At 46.4% G+C, this 25204-nt stretch overlaps 3 pseudogenes; all 3 read right to left on the reverse strand.

The window, feature by feature from the left end:
• The window catches only part of LOC150039360 (uridine phosphorylase 1-like), a 56158-nt pseudogene extending 36086 nt beyond the window's left edge, over positions 1-20072 (reverse strand).
• Positions 6297-7168, reverse strand: LOC150039361 (KH domain-containing RNA-binding protein QKI pseudogene; annotated as a pseudogene).
• Positions 20073-20337: 265 nt separating the features above from the next.
• The window catches only part of LOC150039362 (piezo-type mechanosensitive ion channel component 2-like), a 195629-nt pseudogene continuing 190762 nt past the window's right edge, over positions 20338-25204 (reverse strand).

Consider the following 25204-nt stretch of genomic DNA (forward strand, 5'->3'; position numbering starts at 1 on the left):
CTCTACCAAATTTTGTTTGTATTGGCTACCATCTCTAAGGGGGAGACCAAGATGCTGTTGTCATCTGTGTTTTGTGGAATAAGGAAGTGGTTTTTATATAAATGGCTATAAGGAACAGGAGGGATGATGACATTGCTTTCATTCCGGATCCAGCTAATTCTGTCCATCCAGTTGTATTGCTGTTTCTTCTGGGTGAAGAGATTGCAAATGGGTCAGTCTTTGAAGGGAACATTACCCTCTCATCATTTTCTTTTTTTTTCTTTTTTTTGTGAGGAAGCATTATCTTTTAATTTCTACAAGTCCTCCGGACCCTCTCCCCTTTCAGGGCTCGGGGAAGGAGGAGTTGGTACAAAGAGAGAATTTGCCAGTATGCACAAGAAAAGATTTTCTCCACGTTTGGAACAAAATCATCTTAAGTAAAACAGGATGTTATAAAATAGGTCCCCCCACCCCCCAATTCACTTTGTGTATAAAGAAGCACAGGACAGCATCTTTCTTTTATTTAAAAAAGAAGTTCAGAGTAAGAGCGCCTCTTGAGGAAGAACAGCCATTCCTGTGGTTGGCGTCAGAAAACGCGAAGGGAAAGCTGCAGGACGGGTCACGAGTGCCCAGAAGCACACAGGCAGTTTCGTGGACTTCTTCACTGGTTTAGGGCAAAGCACTGCCTGGGGTGCAGAATTGCACACCACTGCTGCAGCCCCCCCTCATTCACCAATCCCCTCCCCATGTGCGGGGGCCTTTTCAGTGGAGACGTGACCACTGGAGCCGATCACGTCATGCAAGCCCTGGGAGGAGGCTGAGATGTGAGGCTTGAGAGTGAAGGCCAAGCCGGGGCAGAGGAAGTCCTGGAGCCTGTTGTCTTCAATAAACAGTAGGACATGGACTCGAGTGAAAAATAAAGTGAAGTGGCAAAGTGCCTAGGCCCTGAGTTCAAGCTACAGTTGTAGAATCAAAACCAAAACCCACCCAGAGCAAACCAAAAGGCAGATGGCAGAGTTGAAACCATCCAGGGTTGCTGCATGCCCCTTTGTGGAGGGCACGGGCTGGAGGAGGGGCACTGTTCTGCGAGGTGGGCTGGGTTGGCACTGAGGCGATTAAGTACACTTGGGGAAGAACTCAAAAGACGCAAAGACTTGAGAAAGGAGAAGTGCCACGAGTGTTTCTGACAGGTCGGAGGATGGATGGAGCTGGCGCCACACACCCCGGTCTCGGTCCTGGGCCGACTCATCAGGCAGGGCATCAGTGTGTCACGGCACGGCGGGGACGCAGTGCCCGGTGGTGGTTGTGATTCATCAGAAGCACGAGTAGAGGAAGTCTGTGGAGTCAGTGCAGGTGCACCAAGAGGGGAGGAGAGGGTGGATGGGTGGTGTGGGGATCCCTCTTCTACCCCATCCTCAGGCGCAGAAGAAGGGAAAGGTACGGGTTACACGGCCAGAACCCCAAACCGTGAACAGGCGAGATTTCTTTCCTTCCCAATTGCAAGGACTCTGTGCAACGAGCCACCGTCTTCTCTGCAAGGTTACCAAGGAATACTTCAAAGACTCAACTTCCATTGTCGCCTGTTGCAGAATGTGGCATTAAAAAAAAAAGAAAAAGAAAAAGTGTTCCGGGACAGCTGTTTGTGTGTTGGGTTCTTCTAGGCCAAGGATAAAGGAACGCGGACACCCAGCCACCAATCCGCCTTCTGAAACTCTCAAGATTTAAACACAACAACAGACGGCGGTGGCGGCTCTGGAATTTTAAAGTTACCAGATATTTACAATGAAGGGTAAAGGTGTTTTTTGGGTGTGTGTGTAAAGCCACTTTCAACTATATCGGCTGCTTTTGCTGGCACTCCGGTGACGTGAGTAGCGGCGGTCGCTTCTGCTGTCAGAACCCTAGGATCGGTGACTCCTGGACCTCCAGTGGCGCCTGCCTCTGCGGTAATGGCGGCGGCCATGGCGGCGGCTGGGGCTGCGGCTGCGGCTGCGGCTGTAGTAGCTGTCCTATGAGTAAGACCTGGAGCGGCTGCGGGCACTGGAAGAGCTGCTCTCAGACAGGCTCCTGCTGGATGTCCTGTGACTCTTGTAACTGCAGTAGGAGCTGCTCCGGCTGCGGGTTCGACCTCTGCCATACCGGCCCCGGCTCCGGCTCCTTGAGTAGCTCCTCGACCGGTAGGAGGACATGGAGCTCCTGGAGGGGCTTCTGGAGCGGCTGTAGGAGGAGGAGCGCGCCCTGCGCCGGGCCTTGGGGGCGGACTCGCTGCGGGAGCAGCTGGGGCTTGGGGACAGGCGAGCATCTTCCGGCTGGGCATCCACTCCTTGCTCGAGCTCTCCCGGTTCCTGGGCCGCCGGTTCAGCCGGCGGGAACATTGCCCTCTCATCATTTTCTTTATTCTTCTATCCTTACCAAAGGTGTGTGTGTGTGTGTGTGTGTGTTTGTGTGTGTGTGTGTGTGTGTGTGTGTGTGTGTCTATGAGTGTACCCTTGAAAGGATTCATATAGATGCCTTATATCTGTCTTAGAGTTCCATTTCTGTTTGACACTTCTACCTAGAGCCACCATCATCTGCCTTGTGGCAAAAAGTGATGCAGACATCACAGACACATGCCCACGGTAGTACTTCTTGCTGTGCTGGTTCTGCCACTTAAATAGGAGAAAAGGCCTTGAACCTTTATGCTCAAGCCTGCTAATCCAACACATTGGCCATGAATCAAATTTCCTACTTCTTGCTGATTAATTGCAGATGAGACTCTCATAGGCTTTGCTGCCTAGGTTTCTTGGGCTATTCAAAATTCTCTTTGCAGGGCTGGGAGTTTGGCTTAGTGGTAGAGTGCTTGTCTGGCATGTAGGAAGACACGGGTTCCAGTCCTCACTACCACATACAGTTAAAAAAGCTGGAAGTGGTGCTTTGGCTCAGGTGGCTGAGCAATAGCCTTGAGCAACATCCTGACTGCATCACCCCCGGGTGATGGGCCTCCCTGATGTCTGAGAGTCAGGGGTAGGGACCTGGATGGTAGGTTACTGGACCTGTCAGTCTTGTGTCTTCAACTTGGGACTCTCTAGGTTCCTGTGACCTTGTCCTCTGACCTGAACCTGATTCATGATCAGACAGCCCAGAAGCCATTAAACCAGGCCTCATGTACAGTACCCCATCTCTTGGCTCTCCTCAAATCATCAAGGTGTCCCACTTCAGCTCTCTACTGGACTGATGTATGTTGTTGCTATTGGTTTTCTGCTCATTCTTTCCTTTTTACTCTTTTTTTTTAGTAGGTTGATATTATAACATCTATTGAAATAATGCTATGGGTTAATAGAAACAGCAAAGAACCAAAGAATTAAAATGCAAGCTATGTAAAATCCCAACTAAAACCCAAAAGTGTCTAATGTATTCATTCATTAGCTAACTAAAAGCCCAAGAAAGACAAGACACCCAATATAATAAAGTACTGCAAAACAATTGGCAATTTTCAGTTATCAAAATTGTGGATTTTGCATTTGTATCCTTTTCTCAATCAAGAAAAAAAATTCTTTTTGAATGTTATATAACATACATATAAAACAAGACAGAAAAATACATTATAAACTTGTAACAATGGCTGTAAATACATTATCTTACATGTTTCTCATAGGCAATAGGTTGGTTATGGTACATACATAGCATGAAACTACTAAGATAATAAAGAATAGACAAAAAATACATGTCAGCTGTACGGTAACATACAAGCGACACTCCCATCTACCCACACTAAAAAATTACATAATACTTTCAGAAAAAGTCTTAAAAACTACATACTTTAATAAGAAATAAATTCAATAAAGAATGATAATACTGAGAACCAAGGCATTCAGAGATTTCAAAAGTCATGCTTTTTTTCAGTTGATCCAAAATTTTGTCAACTAAGTTTTCAAAAGTTTGTTCAGAGCCAACATCACTCATAAATGTCAAACATTTATTGTTTCATACATTTACTTTCTTCCCCATAAAAGACCTTTGATAAACATCTAAAACGTCCAGGTATAACACAGTTGAGATGAAACTGAATCAAATACTGGTATTATTTTGTTACTATCACCTCAAGTGTTTGAGTGTCGCAAATTTATTTAACCAACCAAACAAAATAAAAACCAAAATGGCACAGCATATGTTGTAAATAAATCAAAACAACTATATGTGTAACAGAAAGACAAAGCTGTGGCACATTAAACCAAAGCTAGCTGAGTTCGAAGCAATGTCTATCGCATAGTAAATAAACTAAAAACGGTTCCAAGTGAGACAAGATGATAGAGGTCACCTTGAAGGTGCCCACTAGGCTTCCTGCTGACCTTGACTGTGGAGCTGAGAAGGTATAGAAGAGGGCTGAGCTGATGAGCTAAGGGTCCACCGTCACTTGAGATTTGCCACATCTGGTACTGAGCGGTTAATGGTTATTTACTCAAGTGTTTAGATGAAGGCTTTGCACACAAATCACTTCAACTACAAAATGGTTTGAACTTCACAAGAAACTGGAAGCTCAAACTGAAATTCAGTTCCATATTTCTATGCACAATGATGCTAGTTTTTCACATTCTTTGAAAGTTTAACAAACAGGGAAGGGCAAAAATGTGTGTGTAGGGGTGACTACTAAAGCCAGCAAAGTGATGGACAAGTTCTCTGGTATGAGATAAAGACTGATTAAATGTGGATCACTTAGAAACATTTTCAGAATGAAAATCACAAAGGATCATTTCTGTGACCAAGTCTGCTAGGTATACTATTATCTCCAATTAATAAGAGGAAAACAAAGAATCCCAGATATCCCCTCTTCTCTGAAGAAAATAAAGCTCTAATTTTGCCTGTAAAATGATGTGCAGATCTCACATAATTTTTCTCTTAGAATCCTCTGGGCTAATAGTACAGACTATAATAACCCAAAGTACTCAATTATGATTTTTAAAAGAATGACATTTTAAAACTTACTAGTCAAACCTAAGGAAAGGTATGAATTTTTTTCACAGTATCAGATCTGGCAAATTTGCATCCAGGTAACGTGGCACAAATCGTAGAATTCAAAGCATCAACTCTCACCTTCCCTCCTATCTTCGTTCACATACTGGGCGACTGAGTAGCATGCATTCACTTTTACTCTGAAGGAGGAGCTGATCTTACAAGACACTTGACTAAATGACCATGAAGGAAAATAAGGCACTTTCTTTTCTTTAGACTTATTCCAATACTTAAAAAATAAAAAAGAAAGACAAAAAGGCTCTTTTGGTCTTTTGTTTCTTGACAACCACCAGAAAAAATTAGTTCATGAAATAAAGGGTTTCTTTGTTCTTTTTTCTTTTTTAATAACACTTGAAAGTATAAAATGCTACATTTCCAAAAATATATATTTTTTTCTGCACCAGCACCCTTGTATAGTATCTACTTCTGTTCATTTGTTTCAATGCACTACACTTTATCTACAATTTCATTACATGTATACAGCAAATAGGCACGCATGGCTTTTACATCGTTAATGATTTTTTTTCTATACAGGGAAGTTTTAAAAAAATATTTGAACAGTTTGCCCAGTAATGTGACACATAATGCATGTATGTTGTTCTCAAATATTTTTAAGGAGGTGTAAAATAATAGTTCAATAATTTTAACTCAGTCATCTTTTTAAAAATAGTGTTGCAGTTTTGTTGTTTGTATTACTTTTCAAAACTCGATAAGTTTTTGTCCCATGGCACAATTTCTTCTAATACTTCAAATTTTGGCAGGCAATATAAAAAAGGCTGCAACTTCTGCCCCCTTGCAGGGCATGGTAGTGACTCAACAGCACCTCAAGTTTTGACTACAGTGTGAAACCACTTCACCAATGACAACCCTGACCAAAGGTTCATGCATGATGCACCACCACATAGTACATTCAGAGAGAGCATTGAGTTGGATACAAGAAGACAAAGATTCCTAGAGTCTCTCACAGTAACTGCCTCTGTCATCTGAGTAGTTAAGGGCCATCTGTCTCCCTTTCTTCTTACCGTTCGCTTAAGGTAGGACATTGAAAGATGATCAGTGCTGTGGGATGAACTGGGCCTTATTGCTTTACTACTATGCAGTGCAGGTTCTAGAACCACTTTCACCCAAACAAGGGAGGAAAAAAAAAATGCTGAGCTGGAGGACAATTTCTTTTGTCTTTAGTGTGGTTCGATGGTAAGACGAATGGACAAGCGCCTCAGCTCGCTGCACTGACCACGGGCCAGCAAAGGCGATTACCAGTTAACTCATCAGCAAGCAGGCCTGGTCAGATCATCACTGGGTGAGGAGTTCAGAGGTCAGAAGGTCATAGGTTAGTTACCGGTGGTGGCTTGGTCTGTGGTCACAATCCTTTGGTCAGGATGGACACGCACATCGTGCCTGCGAACTTTAGTAGCCACCGCACCTAATGCACCCCTGGGTTCTACTCAAGGACTGTCGTAGCTGGTGCCAATGTACAGGGGTGTTCCTAGGGCATGTGGATGAACCCAGCCTCGGGCCCTGGAGGACGAGTGCAGCCGTTGGGTGAGGAGCTCCGTTTGGCATGACAGCGGTCTGTATTTGTCTGATCACAGGCGTTGTGGTCGGGCCAGCCGGCGCAGGCGCACGCAGGGCAGCTGGTGGGAGGACAGGCGCAGGCCCAGGAAGGGTCCTTGGAGCAGCCTGGCAGTTGCTGCAGAGAAAAGGCCAGGGCTGGTGATTTAGTGTTGGCCTCTCCGTAGGTGCCGTTCACAATGGCGAGCTCCGTCAGCTGCACCTTTTCCAGGCCGTGCTCTCCTTCTGCTGCAGGACCAGCCATGTCTTCACGTCCTCCACTGCTCTCTTCAATGTGACCTCTGCTCTGTGCTGAGCGTCCTTGACAGTGATTGGCACATGGGAATCTTCATTCAGATGCTCCAGCTGGGCTTGCCTCCATGTTGTTCTTCCTTCTTTTTATCCCTCACTGAGCCTTGGCCTCGAACCATTCCTTTACATCCTGTTTCTCTTCCAGCTGTTGGGCACTCAGTCCTCTTGGTCCAAGGATTCTCCCCACGAAACTAAACTCCGCCCAGCAGCCGCTCGAGGTGGTTGAAGATCCCGCAGAAGCTGGGCGGCTGCTCGTGAGCTTCTCGTCGTTCATCAGCTGCACCAGGGAATCCGGGGTGGGCTTCGGCTTCTCCTTCCTTTCCATTTCCCTGACCAGATTCCAGGCTTCGCCGAGCTCTCAGCCTGCTGCTGCTGCTGCTGCCACTGCCGCCAAGGAGGTGGAGGAGGAGGAGGAGGAGGACCAGGACGAGGAGGAAGAGGAGGAGGGAGGGGCGCGGGCCTGCCCAGGCCATCTGCCGCTGGGGACCCCGGGTCCAGCTCCGCGCCAGCTCCAGCTCAGGCTCCTGCGCCAAGCCCCAGGGCGGCTGGTTCCCCGCGCCTGCCCGCCCGCCTCCCGGGGTCTTTCATGCCCCAGCTGGCTTTTAGGACCTTGATCCTCAGATCTCAGCCCCCTGAGTAGCTAGGATTATAGGATTGCAGGAGAGAGCCACCAGCACCTGGCCCCATTTTTGATGTTTGCTCTCACTTGACTCCTTCACTCAGAACTGGTACTCTGTCACTCAGTCCACACACACACGTCCTCTTTTTTGCTGGTTGATTAAAAATAAAGAGTCTTACAGACATTTCTACCCAAGTTTCACATGTGAGAATTCAGTGACTCACAGGTGGAATTAAGATTATTAAACATATACAAACTTTCTTTTTAAAAAATACGTTTTCCTCAAGAGCTTAAATATAAGTGACTGTTATTATTTATGTATTATGCTTTTCACTCTTGTATTGCCCTCTGGTTAATCTCTTATTGTTACATTATCCCACTTTGGTACCTGTTGAATTATAAAGATGTTTACTCGTTTCTTTGAAATAGGAGGGGAAAAATGAGGTGAGGAGGTGTGGGAGGGAAATGGGGACAAAAACATAAAAAAGGATATCAGTGTGTGAGAACTAAAGCACCTTCCATCTGGCGAATATCACTGTAACCCCTCTATACAATGAAATAAAAATAAATATAAAATAAAAAATACGTTTTCCTAAAGAACAAAGCATAACAATCTACATCATATAAGGTATGGTGGGACAACACTGAAATAAGTCAGTCTATATCAATCGAACACCAAGTCTCCCTCATTTGTAATAATCAGTAGAAACCTTGGGCTCTCCTAGCAGAGATTTACAATAGAACAAAATCTAGAGACATTAGACCAAATAGTATGACACTAAATGTAAGGACCTCCAGGAGAAGGAAACAAAAGCCATATAATGAGTGACTGTTGTCCTTAATGTACTATGTTATCTCTCATCTCTTTTGCCATCCCTTGGTTATCTCATATTGTTACAAGATTTCACCTTGTTATCTGATATATTTTATATATGCTTAATTGGTTTTTGAAATTGGATAGGGAAGGAGGGAAGTCAAGATAAGTGGGGGGAGAGTGGGAGGGAAATGGGGACCATGTCATAAGGAAGGGTATCCATGTTTGTGAAGTTATGTACCGTCTATCTGGTGAATATAATGTAACCCTTCTATTAATCACAATAAAAAATAAAAAAATAGCCTGTATCTGTCGATTAAGTCCATTTGGTTCATAGTGCCATTCAATCCTGATGTTTCTTGGTTCATGTTTTGAGTCCAGGAGTGGTCTGGGTATCCTGCCTGTTGGAGACTGAGGCATCACCACACCCAACTAACACTAGGTTGGACTCCATCTGCACTAGCAAATGCAGTGCTGTTTGCTTCATTAGTTTAGATGCACCAACATGAGAGCTACATGGGTAAAAATTGTTAACACTTCTTAAGAGATCATTTTCTTTATTAATCTGAAATGATGTTCCCATGTTTCTTTCAGTTTGTCTCTTGTAATTTTCATATTCCTTGTTGTGTATGTTCAGTGCTTGAAATATAGAGCATCTAGTCCTTCTTTTTTCTGATCTTGTCTGATTGGGATCCTGAAGGCCTCCTGTAGGCATCTCAATGGAAAACTCACTTCAAATGGAGAGTCAGATACCTGTCCCCAAACAATTGAGAACACCCACTAAAAAGGAAAACGGTTTATATTGCCTCATGGTTCAGGTCAATGTATCTGTTGGCTATATTGCTTTTTGCACAGTACATCAAGATAGCACCATGTAGTTGAAGAGGAGGCCTATGGTATATTGTATATACTTTACTTGTTTAATTGAAATAGAGAAGGAATGGGGAAACACAGATGATTGAGTAGGGGTTGCGGGAAGAAAAATGAGAAAACAACATAGGAAGGGGAATCAGTGTTCAAGAAGTTATGTACCCAATGTGTGAAGAATGTAACTGTAATCTCCCATCCATCTCCCTGACATTAGAATACAATTAAAAGGGAGGACTAAGTACCTCACAGGTTCTGGAAGAGATACGGAGAGAGAGAGAGAGAGAGAGAGAGAGAGAGAGAGAGAGAGAGAGAGAGAGAGAGAGAGAGAGAGAGAGACAGAGAGAGAGAGAGACAGAGAGAGAGAGACAGAGAAAGAGAGAGAGAGACAGAGAGAGAGAGACAGAGAGAGAGAGACAGAGAGAGAGACAGAGAGAGAGAGAGTGAGGCAGAGAGAGACAGAAACAGAGACACAAGACCCCCTCATTCCCATATCCCATTTAAGGGCACACTCACAGTGACCTAATTTCTTCCCTCACTCCTCAATTACCCCAGTACTGAGGACCAGTGGAAGAACATAGACCTGAGTTCAAACATCCAATAAAGCATTGGAAAAAACTTAATACCATTTGCTGGTGGGCTTTATCAGGTCCGTCATGGACGTAGAGAGGAAAAGTATTCCAGACCTGTCTCAGGCTCACAACAACAACAGAGAAGCGAATCCTAGGGAGTGGAATAGCATCATCACTGCTTGCATTTTCCTCGGCAGGCCATGCAAAGGTCTATGGCATAGAGTCTGTGAAAGGACCTTCAGATATTGGCCTGTCAGGAAGGTCACGACAACAACAGTGGTCGAGCAGTTGAAAGGAAAAGGAGATGTGATACACAACAGTGAAAATTCATTATAAAAACCAGGCGCCAATGAGGAACCACTGTACTAATAGCTTCTCAGGGGCTGAGATGTGGAGACTGAGGTTCCAAGCCGTCTCCAGAAGAAAAGTTCCTGACACTCACAGGTCAAAAGTGGAAGAGTGGCTGAAGTGACAGAGTACCAGCCTGGAGCAAAGAAGCTCAAGGACAGTGCCCAAAACCAGAGTGTAAGCCTCACAACTGGCACCAGGAAAGAACACAAACATTAACCATTTTATATCTGTCTTCCAAGCTCCATTGGAGGCATAAATAGGAGCATCCTAGTCCAGAGGTCAGTGTGGATGAGGGGACATGAAGGGACAGGTGTCAAGGAATATCATAGGGCCTGGAAATGACATCACTTTTCCAAGCTGAAATACAGTGTCCCCTAACCCACTGCTGATAGCCACACACTTGGACGAAATCAAATTTTCCTAACTCCATCAGACACACAGGATTCAGCTAGGCCTCAATCTCAGGGCCCTGTGAGGACGGTCTTGTGGTTGTAGACTGAGAGACTCTGTCAGTGGCCAGAACATACTGGGCTGAGCCTCAGTGCTTTTCTGTTTGCAGCTTGGGACGTGGTGGAGTTTAGCCCTGAGGCCTGTCCACCGGCCATCCCATAGAATCTTACATGACTCCTCTCCTTACCATTGACCTGTTCTATCTCTTTGAAGTCACCAGCATAGGACATTGGAAATTGTGGTTACAGGGATACAGGACTGGGCACCAGGAGGCACAGAGCCCATCTGTATCTCCTGTAAGGTGGTGTGGCTGCTGCACCCAGGGCTACCTGGGGAGAGTAGTATTGAACAGTGGCTGAAACACTGAATAAATGAGGTCATGCTCAGGACTAGCAAGTGGTGAGAAAAGGGGTCATCTGGGGAGGGTGTGTCAGAAGGAAGGGCTCAACTGAAGGGCCCTGCACAGATGACCTCACTTCCTTCACAGTGGAACTTAGAACCTTGGTATCCCGGCACCCACAGTCAACACAAGCCCCCAACTGCTCACTTGTGTGGCTAACAGACGTTCAGGAGATGTTTGCCAGATTTTTCTCAAATGGGAGAGGCTCGGGCCTCATGGAAGAGCGCAGAGGGTGCATGGCCTACGTCTGTCCAAACAAGGCCAGGCCTGGCCATGGACACATCTGGAGATGCTGTTACTGGACCCAACAGGTGACATGGGGAGGTTCAGGGCAGTGAGAGTCTGGGTAGCTGAACATATGTAAATTTCCTGGTCATTAACGGCTCTCCTCTCCCTATGTGTGTGTGTGTGTCTGTGCTTGTGTGTATGTGTGGTTAATAATTCTTTAAGTAATTCACCTGACCCTATGTTCGCATATTCCACGTGCCTTTTTCTTTTAGCATAGAGCTGTTAAGTATGCTTTGTCAATAGTCATGTGCATGCGTACTAAATGAATGACAAACAAAAATTAGAGATGTGTACTCATATTCATTGACTCTCTGGCTAATCCACACTCGTGTAAACATGTGATGACACACTACTCAGGATGAAACATAAGGAGTATGCTTGCTCTCAAAAGGGAAGGCCAGGTGAAAGTCATCCTAAGGGAACACAAACATTGCCAGGGGCTAAGTTCTTTTGGCTAGAGTCCCTCAGCTTTCCTGTCTCAGGTTAGTACTATACCGCATGAGACACACGTTCCTATGGTACCACGTGGATACTTGGACTTTAACTCTCACAGAATTTCCTCCATAGGCTGCCTTTGAATCTCCTTGACATCTCAGACTCCAGAGTAGCTAGAGTGCAGGCATAAGCCACTGTCACTGAGCCTGTTACTTTCTTTTTTTTAAATTAATTTATTTATTATACATTCATTCATTTACTTACTTATCCTGACACCCAAAGTCCGTATTTTTTATATTTTTATTGTAATTAATAAAAGGGTTACATGATATTTGCCAGATAGAAGGTGCATTAATTCACATACATTGATACCCTTTCACATGTCTAGGTACCCACTACCCTCCCCCCCCATCTTGGTTTTCTCCCTTTCCCTATCAAATTTTAAATAATCAAATACAAATAAATTCAATATATCAGAAAACAAAGTGAGATACTGTAACAACATGAGATACCCAAGGGACAGCAAAGGAGATGAGAGATAACAGAGTACATTAAGGACAACAATCATTCATTATATGAGACTCTTTCTTTCATCTTAGAAAAGGAATGAATCAAAGCAAGGCAGGACAGATGATTTTTGGATTGTTAGTTTGCTTGTTTTTGTTATGCATTGAACTCGAGACCTTATTCTTAAGATAGACAACCCCATGAGCCTGTAAACCTTAATCACTGTTCTTTTTTCAATAAGTGGACTCCTCGTTAGTACATGGTTGAGTATGGAGGACACTCAGTGGGATAGGGGTACCTTGCTCCAATCCTCCTTATGAATGGTGGTCATCCCATAGGCATGAGGTTCAAGAGACCCGTGGTCACCCACCCACACAGGACTGCAGCCTCTCAGAAAATGTCACTGGAATTGCAGAGAACATACACTGGCCTTACATCACAGGGTATTCCATTTAAATGCACAGGGCTGGCAAAGTGGCCTAGGGGTAGAATGCTTGCCAGGCATGCACAAATCCCTAGGTTCAACTCCACAGTACAACAGAAACAGAAAAACCTGCAAAGAGGTGCTGAGAAACAAGAGGTAGAGCCTTGGCCAGAATCTCTAGGAAACACTAAACCCCAAATAACTACTCCAAAAAAGCAGGCAGTGACCCTGTGGCTCAAATGCTAGAGCTCTAGCCATAGGAAAAAATAATAAAGTTTCAGGACAGCTCCCAAGCATGTATTTAAAGATATCCAGACTGGTAAAAGAAAAGCAAAATTAGATTTGGCAATTCAGTCTAGGCTTCTGACAATTACTTACATATAGCCATAGAAGAGAGAGATGCACAAATATATAAGTATATATAAGTGTGTGTGTGTGTGTGTGTGTGTGTGTGTGTGTGTGTGAGTGTTCTCAAGAAACTCAAGGTTATGATGTAACATAGTGGAGATAGAAAGCAGCTGCTCTATGTAGTCAAGAGTTCCAGCATCCCTAGATCTAATGACTCTCCTCAGTGTGTAGGTCTTGCACTGTTAAAGAAGCTTCATTCTTGGACAGATGTTCCATGTCTGATGATGTCCTGTAATGCTGACTTCTATGCAGTCCAATAATTGCTAGAAAAGTGATTTCACTGCAGAAAATGGACAAACATATTTCTGAATTCAAATAATGCCAATGGGGCTAATAGGCCTCAAAGCAGTATGTCACCAGATGACCATGAAACTCACATTCAAGAAGCTGCACACAGAACATTCTCCAACAATGATCCACTGTTAGGATACACAAATAGCCTAAAAGAATACCAAACATGCACATCATTCCTCATATCTGGCTGAATGTGGGGTTTCTATGAGGTTACACCATAAAATAGACTTCTGATTCAAACCAGTAGAAAGAGATAATGAAGGACACTGCATATTAATGAAGGGAATGATCTAAGGGGAAAACACTCAAGAAGAGGTAAATATTGATGCACAAACCAATGAATCAACTATGTACACTTTAAAACAGTGTCCTGAGGCTACCCAAAGACGATGGATCCGTTCAACAATAGATGTTAACAATCTACTCTCAGCAAAGTAAATGTCAACCCAACTAAATCATCTGTGAAGACCAGGCTGAAACATCTGACAAAACAATTACCCCATATACTAATCTGTTTGCCATATATATATAAATATAAATATAAATAGACAGGTATATATACGTACTCAGAAACATATCTCTATAAACGACACTGTATAGAAAAACATTTTTTTCTTGTGGGGTTTTGCTGATTCTGTTTTCTTATTTCTTTCTGAACACTTGTTTTGGTGTCTATCTTGGGTAGGAACATAGAACTCAGGACAAAAGTGTGAAAATGTTCATCACTGATGTTCAATAGACATTGTACTGAAAGAAATCTAGACAAGTCACATGTAGAAGCAGAAGAAGGAAACTGATAGTTTGCGGAAGGAATGACACTGGACCAAAGGAAAAGAACTCAATACATATCCTATGTAACTGTAACCATTCTACGCATCTGTGAAAATAATGTAACTTCTTTACATAGGGATAAAAATCACAGTGAGAGCCTGGTTGGTGCTGGTGGGAGGCTGAGATCAGAGGATCACGGTGCCTGTGCAGAAAAGTCCCCATGAAATGTTCCTCTCACATAGCCACTGGGGCTTAAAGCTGTAGTACTCTAGCTTTAGGCAAAAAGAGCTCTAGAACAAGATCCAGGTCCTGAGTACAAATTCCTAAAGACAGGAAGGGCAAGGTTGGAGACCTAGACAATACCCAGGTGCTCATGGGATCCAAGCTATGTGACCGCAGCTGGGAGAGCCTGCGGGCTGCATGGGTTCCTCTGCAAGCTGGAGAAAGGAGGGGTCCAGTCCTCCACCTCACTCCTGAGGGCAGATGTCCATTCAGTCTCTCAGGCCCCTGCCAAACTCTCGAGGAACAAGTGGGAGAATGTGGGGGGAGCGATGAAGACACCAGGAAGACAGCAGAAGCACACGTGTGTCCAGGAGCAGGTTAGAAAAGAGGTCCCTGTGGCTGGAGAGACATGACACAACACACTTCCCAGACCAGGAAGTGGCCGCACAGGTCCATACTGAAATACAGTGTTCCCCAAACCCACTGCTGACTGCCACAAAATGAGGAAGTCACACTTCCCTTGAGAACACACTCAGGCAGGCTCTACCCAGGTGTCAATCCTGCGGTCCCAGTAAGGAAGGGGTTGTGCCCTGTCTAGACAACAACTGTGTATCAGGGACAGAGCACATTGGTCTGAGCCTCAGTGATTTTCTACTTGCAGCATGGCAACTGGTGAGACTTGACCCTGAAGCCTGACCACTGGGGAGTCCATAGCATCTCTCAGGAATCTTCATCTTAAGGTTTCCCTTTCGTGTCTTAGAAGACAAGTGAGGAGCAGAGTGGGACTTGAGAGAAAAGGGGTTTAAGTTTGGGTCCCATGAGGCTGAGAACCCAATTGTGTCTCCTCCAGGGTGGTGTCTACTCCACACAGATCTACCCCGGGACCATAGAATTGAGGTGCTGGGGTAACACTGGACAGCTATGTCCTGCTCAGAGCCAGCAAGAGGATAGAGAAGGGGACCTTTGGAGAGGGTGTGTCAGAAGGAAGGAGTCCACTGAAGAGACCTCCACAGATGACCTCACTACCTTCACAATGGAACTTAGAACCTTGGTATCCCAGCACCCTCAGTCAACACAAGCCCACAACTCACTTCTCTGGCTAGCAGACGTTCAGGAGATGTTTGCCAATTTTGCCTCAAATGGGAGAGGCTCAAGCCTCATGGAAGAGTGCAGAGGGTGTCTGGCACAGGTGTGTCCAAACAAGGCCAGTCCTGGCAGAGAAAACTTCTGGGTCATTGTAACCCACAAGTGACATGGAGGCCGAGGCCAGTAAGTGGCTGGAAAGCCCACCACATCTAAGTCTCCAGTCATTACCAGCTCACCTTTCCCTCTGTGTATTTCTCTGTGTGTGTGTGTGTGTGTGTGTGTGTGTGTGTGTGTGTGTGTGTGTGTGACGGGGGGGGAAGGCAGACAGACACAGACACAGAGAGAGGCATACAGAAAGACATGGAGACAGAAGGACTGACAGAGAGTGACAAGAGAATAAGACAGAGACTGAGAGAGACAGGGAGAGAGATACAGAGACAGACAGCAAGACATGCATAGAGAGAATAGGAAGTCATTTTAATGTAATTCCCTGGACTGTATGTCAGAGTCCTCTTTGGTTCCCTAGTTTCAGCTTATACTATTCCCCTGGTCCCACTCCAGGATGAAGCTCCAAGCCAGGACGAGGGCTGCAGGGCAGGCACCCTGGAGCAGCTGGTGGAACACTTGGTGCCTGCCCAGCAAACCGGGGAACACTTCTTCATCCCCACCTTCCTCTCCACTTACCGAAAATTCACCAGCACAGAACACGTCCTGGACCTGCTCTTCCAAACGTGAGTACCAACTGCAAGGGCAGTGGACTCTTTTTCTCCACAGGACCCTGGGAATGACCTGCACAACTCTCAGGGCTACTCTGATCCTGTGGAGTGGGGGTGGGCAGAGAAGCATCTTAGGTTATGCCAGGGCCATGGGAAATGCCTTGTGTGCTCCCTAGTAGTGTTGGCTCAGCCCTGTGACCTTCTTCCTCAGGACACAGCTTTCTGCCTCCAAGCTCTGAGCCCTCAGACAAAGCAGACTTTCCCTGTTTGGAGAATGGTTCCTCAACTACACGTAGACAGAGCAGGGATAGCTGAAGGCAGAGTGAGAGACCCTCGGCCCACAGGATTCTCAAGGGAGAAAAGGCTTGTCCCTTTCCATCGCACATAGGTTGAAGCCCCTCCGGGTCTGGACATGTTTGTAGGGAGAAAGCACAAATAAGCCGCACTGTTGCAAGCCGGATAAAACACAGGAAGAGACAGCCAGTAACTGTGCAATTCCTCCATAGGTTCAGTAGAGGTGAGGCCTTCAAGGACTCCTCTACACAGGATGAAATCCTGCCTTTCTCCAGCCAGGATGGCATGCCACAGGACAAACTCATAAAGTGAGTGGACTTTGCTCTCAAAGGAGGGCATCTGTATGCACAGTGGAGCCAGGTTTGAGTGTAGCGTGGTGGGCGAGCTCAGGATCCCAGAAATCTTGACGTTCTCACCACAGGATTGAAGTGTGGCATATGTATGCAGGACCACATATGCAGGCATATGTGTCCATGACCGACAGTGCTGTTGGGAGAGCTGAGCCCTGTGCCAAACCATCCTCTCCACAGCCCCTGATGCCCAGCCTTGCCTGTCCTCACCATGGCCTCGCAAACAGGATTAGAGCATTGATGTCATGTTTTAGGACTTCTGCTGACCCTAGGAAGGCTGGCAGAGTAGAAGGCCTGGCTGGGTCACCAAGAGAACAGTGAGGTGGGGAGATAGCCCACGTGTGGCTCTTGGAACGGAGGCAGTAGAGTCACCAGTGGATGTGCACCAGCAGCCAGTTCATGCCAGGCATACAACAGACCCCACGGAGACTCCATGCAGTGGGGAGGGACTAGAGAGCTGCAGGAGTATGGAGAGCTCCCTGGAGAGGGGAGAGTTGCTCATCCCATGATTGGGTGCTGGCTCCCTGGAATTCCCTTCAATCCTTCCTTGGTTCCTGAGCACTGTCACTACCTCCACCACCAAAGAAGCTTGGCTTGGGGAGATACTGATGTCCATATTTCAAATGAGTGCTGAGAGTGTCTGGGGTAGCCGCTGGCCAGGTTTCTGACTCTGCTGCCCCCCATCTGCCCCTAGTGCCCTCTCTTCTCTCCTGGACATGTGGCTGGACGAGTACGGGGAGGACTTCTGCCAGCCTGCACACGTTGCCTGCCTCAAGCAGTTGCTGGCTCACCTGAAGAGGCACATGACTGGATCACACGTGGAAAGCCGTGCACAACGGCTCCTGGATCAGATGGAGGCCCAAGAGCCCAGCCAGACACAGCCTGATGGTGTGGAAACTGGGTGGGAAGACAGAGGAAAGAGGCTGGATGAATGTGGGCCATCAGAGGGTGGAGAAGGCTCTAATATAGGCCTTGTGCCAGGAAGAAGAAACACGCTGGAACATAGAGACTGTGCAGAGAAGTTGAAAATGAGGATGGGTAGAGGGATCCAGGTTGGGAAGTCAAAGGGAAGAGGGTCTTTATTCTCTTTTCAAAGACTCAGGACAAATCCTCATGGAGAGGGCCTTGTCTTCTCCTGCAGCTCTAGCATTAGCCCAGTGTTTGTCTAAGAGGGCAGCATTGAGCTCCAAGCTCTGTCGTGCAGCCCAATTGCAGGAACATTACCAGGGTTAGACCAACACCCAAAGTCAGCCTTGACTCTACTGTACCACGAGATGGGAGCAGCAGCATCAGGTGTGGGTGGCAGCCATGTCTTCCCGGGACTCTGAGGCTATGTCACCTGCAGTACCAGCCTCCTTTGCTCTGCTGACTGGGAGCCAGTTTGAAACTTGGCCTCATGGTAGACTCCCAAGGGACCCTGGAATCCATATCCTGGGAACCACCAACCTGGCCCCTGGTCCACAGCTTGGGTGGGACCCCTTAATTTATGGAGAATTGAAATAGGACCCGGCATGCTTTCCTCACAGGATCTTCCTGTCCTTCTTCAGGGAGCACAGGGGAGGGACTGAACAAGGAGAAGAATGAGGTGTTAGATTTCCCTCCCCTGTTGGTGGCTGAGCAGCTCACCAGGATGGACTCGGTGAGGCCCTGGGCATGGCAGGGTGGACCGGGCTTCCTTCTCTGCATGGCTGCCTTCTCATCCTTCTCCTTCCCCTAGAGCCCAAGCTTTCATCCAGCCTGAGCTTCACCTTGGCTCAAGCTTCCTAGCAACACTCTTTAAATGCAGACACTAAAATGAATATGATACCTCTGTGTCCCAGGAGCTATGCGTGGAGAGGTGCAGCCAGAATCGCAGCTCCTCCGTATTTGGCAGGGACCACATAAGCCCAAGCAATTATGAGGATTCTGGTGTGTGTGCCAGAGCCTAGTGCAGAAAACAGAAAGTGCTACAGAAGCAGCATCTGTGGATATAAACTAAAGGACAGGCATGGGGTTACTTGGGGAGGGCAGAAATTCGGCCTAGGCCAAGGAGGAAGAGTCACATTGCACAGCAGACCCTGACATGAGGTAGGGACACTCAGGTGCCCTCCAGGGTTGCGAAGCGGCATAACATCCCTACAAACCCATGCCCAAGCCTCAGAGACCCCTACACAGCCAGAGTTCTCAGCCCAACTACGGGGCTGGGCACTGTGCTGTGTGCCAGGCAATGAGACACTCCTTCCTTTGGCAGGAGCTGTTCCTGAAGGTGGTGCCCCACCACTGCCTGCATTCTGCCATTTCCCAGAAGGACAGACACGACATGGAGAACTTGGCCCCCACCATCCGGGCCACCTTCACACAGTTTGACCAGGTGTTCTCCTGCGTGCTCACCACCTGCTTAGGGGACCACAGCATGCAGCCCTGTTCCAGGGCAAGGGTGCTAGAGCACTGGATCTCAGTGGCCAAGGTAAGACACAGCTGCTGCCTAGAAACTCTCCCTTCAGGGTCTTATATTCTGAGATGTGCCAATGTGCTCAGAGCCCTGTGTGGACTCCAGGCCCTCCTGCCCAGGGCCATCTTGTCTGGACTCCCACATACCACACATGCAATGGTGCTCACTCCTTCCTCATACTCACGACTCAGGGGCAACTTCACCCAGGCCTGGTCAGCCCTCTCTCCCCTCTGAAGCCCTGTAAGCAGCTCCCCAGTATCCTTGTACTGACCCTGGCTTAGCCCAGCCAGCAAGGCATCAGGTGGCAGCAGTAGCATGCAAGGCTCACACCCCCTTCCCATGCAGGAATGCAGAGTCCTCAGGAACTTCTCCCTCCATGCCATCCTCTCTGCTCTGCACAGCAGAGCCATCCAGCGCCTGGACAGCACATGGCAAGAGGTCTCCAGGTGGGTCCTTCTCTCCACAGAAGCTGTGCACACACAGGGACTAGCCAGCTTCACCACCAGCCCCAGTTCCAAGCCTGTATGACCTGGGCTGCTAGCCAGGAAAACAGGGACAGTGCCTGCATTATGCCTGTTCATGCACCGGCAAATGTTCAGTGCAATGTCTCACTGAAGCTGGACAGAGACCCAGAGGAGCTGTCCAGGATTTCTGTGGTAATTCTACATTTCTGTCCAAAGGAAATCCAAGCACAGTTGTCTCATACAACTGGGCTGGACTCCACTGGGACATGAAGAAGAAATTGCTTCCAGCTCCTGGGTCCTTGGGAGCTTCATACAATCATTTGAAAACCTCCTGTTCAGGCAACTTGCAGGCCAGACTCTAAAACAAAACCAAGCCTGTCTCCCTTCTCTCTCACTTTCCCATTTGTCACTTCTCTCTGTCCCTCCTACAGAGACAGCATGCAGATTTACGAGAAACTCTCAGAGATCGTTTCTCCTTCATGCTCTTACTTCCGGACCAAAGTGCTACTCTTTCAGGTAGAGAGAAAGGGGTCAGAAAGAACAGGGCTAAGAAGGCAAAAGTGGGATCCAGTTCCAAAAAGAAATGCTTTCCCTTTATTTTTTCTCTCCATTCTGGATCTTGAACTCAGGGCATGGCTCTTGTCCACCGTTTTTAATACTCAGTGCTCTTCATTTTCAGTCCCAAGCCCACTCCACGTTTGGAGTTGATTGTAATTCACAGACTCAGTGACTGTGGGTTGAACTGGGATCCCCCGATCTCAGGCTCTTGAGTACCTGGTATGTAAGTCAGCTGCACTGCTCAGGAGTGAGTTGCTCTGCCATGGGATATTTCAGAGCTGTCCTTTAGCCAAACAGACATAGCACACACTTGGTTTGGATCTTAACATTCAGAGCCAGGATGTCTACCTGAAGGAACTGGGTCTCTCTGTTCTCCCTAGAGCAGATGTTGCTCACCACCATACAAACACAGAGAAGGACTATACAGGGGAACTGAAGGTGGCTGGGGGTTTTCTTGACAAGGGAGGCCAGGCACTGCTCACTAAGTCCTGAAATCTCAGCTGGACATGACTGCGAGCCCTAACCTTGACACTCAACCATGAAACCCCGCAAGTGAACTAGTCGCTCCGATAGAGACACCCACACAAATCAAGAAAGGAAAAGATGTATCTACCTCTACATTCCAACATACTGAGCTCCTTCACACACGATTCCAGAAGCCTCAGTGGGAAGGGCTACAGACTGCACTCCTCAATGCCTTGACCCGCTTGTCCACTATAGTATATCTGGGGAACTCCCCACCCAGATGCATAGAGAAAGATTTCTGCCAGGACACAGACACATAGGGAAGAGCTTTGTGGGAAAGAAACTTTCTCATGATTCAGAGCCCCTCCCCTAGGTGAGGAAATCCAGAATTTTTTTTTAGGAAGTTAGCTGAAAGTCCATAATCCTAGATGGGGCTGGGGAATGATGCACGGAAATGCAGTAACTACCTCTGAATACTCCATGAAACAACAACAGAGAAGCTACTATTGGGGTCCATGAGCTCTTGTATCATTTTCTGCTTACTGGGAGGGCTGATGGTCCACAAAGAATTGGAGTTTCCTTCCAATTCTGCTACCGTTATGTCTTCTTTTTCATAATTCACCAGAAATTGCATAGCGCCCTGTATGTGCACAAATGCACATGCATAAATTAATTAGAAACATAATGCTTATAAAGAAAACAATTACTCCTCCCTGTGATAGCACAGAGATTTCTTGATAGGAAAGGATTATTTATGATACACAGATGCTACGTCCCATTTTGCTCTCAGGGATGGCAGCTGTCAATCAGCTGGCTGAACCCCAGTGATGTACCCCCACAGAAATGCTCCAGTTAAGCAATAATGGATATCCAGATAGGGTTTTTTTTATTACTGTCATTGTGTCTCTTCTCTTCTTAGACAGAAATTTATGAAGTCAGAGATAGTTTTCAAGATTTTCACCTAGAACATCTTGGCTGTCTTTTACTAGTTCCAAAATTTGTTTTGATAGGGTGTAGTATGATGATGGTAATTTTATACAATTTAACTGGAGATAAGAATTTGTCTACCCTGGCTGCCTCAGAGTAGCTAGGATTGTAGACCTGAGCCACCAATGCCCGGGCCTAAACATGACTTACAGAACTCATTTTCATGATGCCAGTGACTCACTCCTGTAATCCTAGCACTCTGCCACTTAAGCCACAGCACCACTTCTGCCTTTTTCTGTGTATGTGGTACCAAGGAATCCAACCCAGGGCTTCATGCATGGTAGGCAAGCACTCTGCCACTAGGCCACACTTTCAGTTTGTTTTAGTCTGGGTAGCTGTCATAGGCTTTGTGATGATGATGATTTTTTTTTGCCAGTCCTGTGGCTTGAGCCCAGAGCCTGAGCGTTGTCCTTGGGCTTTCTCAAGGCTAGCACTCTACCACTTGAGCCACAGCACCACTTGTGGCTTTTTCTATGTATGTGGGGTGCTGAGAAATCCAACCCGGGTCTTCGAGCATGCTAGGCAAGCACTCTTACCACTAGGCCAAACTCCTAGCCACTGATGATTTCTTTTTATTTTGGTCCTGGGCGTGCTACTGGGTGTTGTAGTACCCAGGCTAGCACTCTATCACTTGAGCCATAGCTCCACTTCTGTCTTTTTTTGGTGGTTAGCCAGAGATTAGAGCCTCTCAGACAACTGGACGTGGTGGCACATGCCTGTAATCCTAGCTACTCAGGAGGCTGAGATCTGAGGATTGTGGTTGAAAGCTATGCCAGGCACTAAAGTCCATGAGACTCTTATCTCCAATTAACCACCAGAAACCTGGAAGTGGCTTGTGGCTCAAGGGGTAGGGCAGTAGGCTTGAGCTGAAGAGCTGAGGGACAGTGCCCAGGCTCTCAGTTCAAGCCCCGCAAAGAAAAAAAAAGAGTGTCACAGGCTTTCCTGCCTGTGAGCTGGTTTTGAACCACAATTCTCAAATTTTAGCCTTTTGAATAGCTATGATTATAAGTGTGAACATCCCGGCGCCTGGTTCAACCTTTTACAAAAGAAGTTGACTAGAAAGTCTTCATGAGTATGTAAATAGAGCAAAGAATGGAAGCCCTTTCTCCCGCCATGTCCAGGGAAGAGGACCAGTGATAAACTAATAGAATGTTCATGATCTCACCCATCCACCAACCCTCAAACCCAACTATCTCTGTTATTAAGCAAATAACAGACATGTGCTTTCTCCTAATTTGAATTGTTTTCTGAGGATAGATTCTCAGCATAATAGACATGCCAAAGAGCCATATCTACTGTAGCTTAAAAGTTAAAAAAAAGGCTCAAAAGCTATTGAACTCACATTAAACTATTGTTAATTTAAATTATGTCTATCACCATTTATGCCTGATAACAAGCCATGGCAAAGTATTAAGCAATTTAAAGTCCTGGGCTCACGTAAAGCAAGGTCTTCTCAGAGATCTACTGCAAGTATTTACTTACGGTGTCCTTAGAGAAAGCTCTTATGAATTTATTAAACTTTTGCTGGTCCATCACTTTCAGTTGGCTTTGCTGAGCACTCATTGTGAAAATAGGCTGGAAAACAAAGGCACACAGGCTATAAGCATTGCTGACACTTCTCTGTCCCCTATGTTAGAAGAAATACATTTGCACAGTACAACCATCTAGCATCCTGAGGTAGCTGGCCTCAGAGATCATTCTCTGTGTCTTTCTCTTGGTAGTCTGGGGTTTAACCTGGGGCCACTTGAAGGATACTCCCCAGCTTTGTTTGCTCTAGGTGATGTTTTTGATAGGGTTTTGCATTTTTGCCCAGGAATGGCCTCAGACCAGGATCCTCCTTTCCTATGCCTCTTGCCTAGCTAGGATTACAAACACCTGCCACCACACTCATTTATTGAGATGGGGGATCTTGCTATCTTCCCAGACTGGCATCAAACCACTCTGTGTGTGTGTGTGTGTGTGTGTGTGTGTGTGTGTGAGGGGGTGGGGAAGGAGAGGGGGAGAGGGAGAAAGAGGGGAGACAGAGAGAAAGAGGAGGGAGGGGTGAGAGAGAAAGAATATATTGGTCGAAGGGTATAGACAAGGTTCCTTAGCTTTTTTGCTTGAGGCTGTTACGTGACCACTTGAGCTACAGCTCCACTTCTAGCTTTTTAGTGGTTAATTGGAGATAGTTTCATAGTTTCTCACTTCCTGCCCACCCTGGCTTCCAACTATGATCTTCAGAGCTCAGCCTCTTCAGTTGCTAAGTTGTGAGCCACGGTACCTAGCTCAAGTCACTCTCTTCCACCTACTGAATATTTGGAATTAAAAATCAGAGCCATCTTGCAAGGGCCAGATATAATGTTTATGCAGCGATTGTTTGTGTGTTCAAACCAGATGGCTGGTGGTACTAGGGTTCAAATCCAAGGCCTTATGCATGCGAGGCAATGAAATGATTTTTTTTTCTCCATCTCTTGCATGAACTTCACACAGTGTTGGCTAAATAGTCAATACCAGGACAGGATATTGGAACTGCCAGCCATCGCTAACTATTCTTGAAGGTGTTGCTGAGAGAATGCAGCCTTAAGAAAGGCTCTGGAAGGTAGGTTAGACCTAGGTTACCTGATATCCTCCCAGGGTGATGGTAACCGAGACATCCAGAGGCTGGTTAATAACTCCAGCGACAGATTTAATCAAGGACATGAAGAGCAGCGGGAACCAGACAATGCAGATGAGCAAGACAATGATCATACCGCCCATGCCATATTTTACCACTTTCTTCTTCTTCTGGCCCCGGGGCTGAGGGTATCTCTGCAAGAGAAGGATTCCAAGAGGCCTGGGCACACATGCTGGGAGAGGTGCAGTGAGAGTTCACAGGACTGATTCTTTTCTACTTACACTGACATGGGGATGGCAACCTTGTCCCAACCTTAGAGCAAAGTTGAGAAGTGGAGTGACGCTGTGTCAAGCTTACAACATGTCCTCTGGTCCACAGAGTGCTGCCAAAGAATCCTGAAGGGGGGCTCACACCTGTAATCTTAGCCACTCAGGAGTCTCAGAGCTGAGGGTTATGGGTAGAAGCCAGCCTGGGCAGAAAAGTCCATGAGACACTTGTCTCTGTTTAACTGTCACAAAAGCCAGAAGTGGAGCATGACTCAAGAGGTAGAGTGCTAGCTTTGAGCATAAAAAATCTCAAGCACAGTGCTGAGGCCCTGAGTTCAAGCCCCAGGACTGGCAAAAAGAAAAAAAAAAGTATCCTGAAAAGTTGTGTGTTTTGTTTGTGAGTGTGGGTCACACATCCTGCAGACTAAATTGAATGTTTTTAAGGCATTATGTATGGAAAAGAAATTTTAAATTCCTGAATACTTAAAACCAGCGTCTTGAAGTCAGCCTTCCCTGCATAGAGGATAGAAAGACTTTTAAATGGCATTCCTGAAGCTGGTGCTAGAGGCTCTGCTTATAATCCTCACTTCTCAGGAGGCTCAGATCTGCGGATCACGATTTGAAGCCATCCAGGGCAGAAAAGTTCCTGATACTCTTATCTCTAATTAACCAGCAAATAAAACCAACCAACCAAACAAAACGCAAAACTAGGGCAGGGAGTTTGGCCTAGTGTTAGAGTGC

The sequence above is a fragment of the Megascapheus bottae genome, unplaced genomic scaffold, assembly GCF_031878675.1.
Source record: "Megascapheus bottae isolate mThoBot1 unplaced genomic scaffold, mThoBot2.hap1 HAP1_SCAFFOLD_40, whole genome shotgun sequence".
Taxonomy (NCBI): Eukaryota; Metazoa; Chordata; class Mammalia; order Rodentia; family Geomyidae; genus Megascapheus; species Megascapheus bottae.